Source organism: Myotis nattereri (assembly GCF_964212035.1).
Source record: "Myotis nattereri genome assembly, chromosome: 12".
Classification (NCBI taxonomy): domain Eukaryota; kingdom Metazoa; phylum Chordata; class Mammalia; order Chiroptera; family Vespertilionidae; genus Myotis; species Myotis nattereri.
The window spans coordinates 8,630,249-8,634,753 of NC_138087.1; positions in this window are offsets into that span (position 1 = coordinate 8,630,249).

The following is a 4,505-nucleotide window of genomic DNA, read 5'->3' on the forward strand; positions in this document are numbered from 1 at the left end:
GGCTGTGTGTGCTACTGACATTTAATTGGTAGAGGCCGGGGATATCACTAAACATCTTATATGCAAACCACAGGCTATGCTTCAAAATATTTTGAAGCTCATTAATTGAGCTCAAAAGTTAATAGTGCTGAGGTCAGAAAACCTTGGGCTATAACACAAAATTCCCCTTATTTCTAGGTATTTAGACTTTGTTAAATAGTTATCATACCTGTACTTAATATCTTTATGTGCAAGTCTGTGGTAGATCCAGCTTTTATGGTTACTTCTGCTTATGTAATATTGGAGTCCTCTTTAGGAATATGATTATGAAATAAAAAATATGCAGCTGCTGTGGTCCACACAAGTGAGTAGCCTGAAGCTTCAGTAGCTTCACAGTAAATGGTTTCTGTGTCAGTTATTCTTGCAGGACAGGTGCCTAGAGGTAAAAGTGCTGAGTCAGTGAGCAGGTCCCTGTCACAGACTGTCTGTCTCCTGCAAAATTCACTTGTTGATTCTAATCTCTAATGTTAGGCTATTTGGAGGCGGGGCCTTTGGGATGATAAGGACATAAGAGTCATTCAGTCACGTGGACCATTCACTAATCTTTCCAATGGGATTAATGCTCTTATAAAAGAGCCCTGTCTTACCCCTTCTACCATGTGAGCACACATGCAAAGGAGAGGGTTGTCCATGAACCAGGAAGGGGGCCTTTACCAGACACCAGAACCTGACCATGCAGGCACCCTTATTGTGGACTTCAGCCTCTGGAATGGTGATAAACAAATTGCTCTTGTTTCTAAGCAACCCAGTCTATGGTATTTTTGTTAGAGCCCTCTAGCTGATGAATTTTAAGTTAAATCATTAATTAATTTTTTAAATTTATTGTTGGAAGTATTACAGATGTCCTCCTTTCCTCTTCACCCCCTACCCCCCCCCCAATAACCCTCTCCTCCCCATTCTTACTCTCTCCCCAGGCCTACACCCCAGTATTTTCTCTGCCCATGGGTTATGTATAAATGCATGTAAGTTCTCTGGTGATCTTTTCCTGCCTTCCCTTCCCTCTATGAATCCTCAATCTGTTGTATGCTTCCATGTCTCTATTTTCTTTGTCAGATTATCCTGTTGATTAGATTCCCTATAGGAGTGAAATCATGTGATATTGTCTTTCTCTGACTGGCTTATTTCACTTAGTGTATACTCTCCAGGTTCTTCCATGTTGTCTCAAAGGTTAAGAAATTCTTCTTTTTTACAATGTGTAGATGTACCACAGCTTTTTTATCCATTCCTCCACTGATGGGCACTTGAGTTGTTTCCAGATCTTAGTTATTGTAAATTGTGCTGTTATGAACATAGGGGTGCATACATTCTTTCTGATTGGTGTTTCAGGCTTCTTAGAATATCTTCCTAGAAGTGGGATGACTGGGTCAAGTGGCAGATCTGTTTCTAATTTTTATTAATTAAATGGAGAAATTAAATCATGAATTTAAGTTTGTGTCAGTTGTTCTGAGTTTACACAGCAAAGGTTGATGAAAACAATAACACATTAAATAATAAAATTAAATAAAAATAAACTTCGACTTCTGCGTTGATGGAAGTAAAAAATCACTTGCAGAAAATAGGTTGAGATTTGCAACAACATGGATGAAACTGAAGGGCATTATGCTAAGTAAGATAAGCCAGAGAAAGACAAAGACTGCATACTGACACTTACATGGGACTCTAAAGAGAAACAAAGGTGTCTGCCCAGGACTGGGGCTGGCAGAAATGGTGGTGCGAGGTCTGTAACAGGGTCAAACCTCCAATTATTAAGACAAGGCCTGAGAATGTAATAGCTGATAACATTGAAATTTGTATTATTTGTATTACTGAATTTGCTAGAGTAAAACTTAAATGTTCTCACAAAAAAATAGATAAAAGTAAATATGTGCAGTGAAAAACAAACAAACAAACAAAAAAAAAAAACAGAGTTGAAGACAGAGGAGATTCTGAGAGGATCAGTTCCTGTGAAATATCCAAAATCCCTGAGAGCACTTCAGACTTTCAACAGCAATGACACTGGAGAGTGCTCGATTCAAGCCAAGACTTCCAAGTGATACCAGGTAATGACTGACTTCTAGGAGGAATAAATGGAAAACTCATGAAGGCCTAGAAGGTCCAGGAGAGCACAGGGATGGAGCCTGCGGGGCTGGGGAGGGAGGGACAGTGGGTCAGCCTCCTCATCTCTTTGCCTCAGAAGCCCTTTGTGACCTAGCACAGCTGTGATGTGAGCCTGGGTCTCTAGGCCACCATGGCTGCCAGTTCAGTTGCCTGAGGGCAGCTGTGCGACTCAGATGATGGAGAGCCTTCTCTTCCCTCTGAGAAGCACCATTGCTACCTGGCAGTGCTCCAGTACTTGCTGGGTGATCGATGTCTTTGTGGGCATCGTGTGTGTGGCAATGCTGTACCTTGTATTAGTCCTGGGCTCCGAGAGTGATGGACCCTCCCCACCACCGAGGGAACATAGAAACACCAGGAAGGTAAGGATCCCTTGGCTCAGACTCAACAGAGATGATCTTTTTTCTCTTCTTATATCGACTTTTCTGAATGACCCAGGGAGACTCCTTGGATGGAAAGAGAGAGCAACTGCTCTTAAGAAAGAATAGAACCTCATCCTGCTGGGAACCAGCCAGGTGGGGCAGGGGTTAGAGCAGGCGGGAGGATTTCTATGCAGAGATCTCTGACCAGGAGGCCAGGTGTGGTGGGGGCTCTCCGGCACAGCCCCAAACACAGTGACCAGAGGCCAAGGACGGAATTCTCAGGGCTGGACCGGTGGGGGACAGGCCCAGAGCCCTGGTTTCCCACCGCCTTCCTCGGCAGGTGTCTGGGGCGAGCCTCCCCTCTGTGGGGCTGATCCGGGGGCAGGGACCTGAGGGAGCGCCTGGGGGCCGCTAGCAGGGGCTGGGGCGGGCTGGGGCTGGAGGGAGCTCCAGGCGGGCCCACAGGTCTGAGGATGTGTGTGTTTCTCAAGCTGAGGAACATTGATGGAAGAAATACCTGGTCAGTCTCCAAGAGCAATATTCCTTTACCTTTTTCAAAGAAGAAAAACATGAGATGATTTTTAGGCTCTTCAAAAATAAAAGGGGAAGAACCAGAGTGCCAGGTAGGTCAATGTACACTCATATTGCTCACGAACCCTGAGCGTCTGCCCCTTGTCTAGAGAGGAGAGTGAGAATGGGGTCCCAGCCCCTCACTTTTCTTGTCTCAGCGTTCAGTGGAGCTGAGGAGGAGCAGCAGGAGAAGGAGCAGGAAGAAGAATGGAGCTCTGAAAGGTGAGCTGCTGCCCTCCCTCAGCCCGGCCTGGGAGTTTGCCTCCATCTGCATGTCCCTGAGGCCCAGGGCCCGGTCCCCGAGGATGCCAGGGCAGAGCCGCCTCTCAGGAAGCAGAGCCCTCGGGAGGCTCCAGGAAGGAGGGAGAAGGCAGACGCTTCCCAGATTCCGTGCTGGGAACGAAGCCTTAGGGCCTGGGAATGGGTGTCTCCCTAGCAGGGGTCCCAGGAGGGGCATGTGGGCAGCGGTGGAGCAGTACTGCCTGACTGGGAGCTGGGGCCCCCAGGTCGCGCTGTGGGCATGCTGCTCACCTTTGCTCAGATTCCTCCCAGGCGCCCCTGCCCTTTCTCCCCCACAGGGAAGTAGGGAGGGCCGCAGGGGGTAGTGGATAGGAAACACTTTGTAAATGACAAAGCACTACCTGTCCTGAGCCTTGCCAGCGCTGTCAGGGGTCATGCAGCCTTGACCCTGATGCTTGGGCTCCAGAGTCAGCTCTCCAAGGTGTCACTCTTAAAGGGCCATGGCACTCAGCCTCCTGTAAGACCCCCTGGCCCTGGTGCACCATGTGACCCAGTCTCCTGACTTCCAGCCTGCAGAGAGTGCCTGCCAGAACTGGAAAAGCTTCGGCAATTGATTTGTCATCTGGGAAGGTAAAAGATTTCCCTTCTCTCCTAGGTTCTCTTTTGTCCCAAATCTAGATGTGACCCCAGGGCTACAGGCCACCTGGCTCTGACCTGGGAGGGGCCCTGGGGTGGGGTGTGGCTATGGCCCTGGGGAGAGGGACAGCAGGAGCACTGGGAAGTCAGGGTCAGGGCCATGGAGAACCCTGGGCCCCAGGTGCCCACCCTGCCCAGCCTGGCTGCCTTTTCCTGGCTGCAGCCTGTGCCTCTGTCCCCTGCAGCCACCTGGGGAGGCCCCCTGACCAGTGCGGCTTTTGTCAGCTCTCCCGTCAAGACAAGTCAGCATCCCAGGAGCTACATGACCGCAGTTCACATGGAGGGCGCTGCCAGCAGACGCCCCTCAGACCACAGGACCCATGTCACCGACAGAGCAAGAGGTGTGCCCCACTGAGGAGGGGGAGGGCAACAGCAGGCCCATCCAGGAAGCACAGAGGGGCGTTGGCAGCGCTGAGGGCCTCCCAAGCCAGTGGGATGAGCACTGCCCAGGAGCAGAAATCAGCAGAGCCAGTCAGAGGCCAGTCCTGCCAGCGCCAGCGCGAG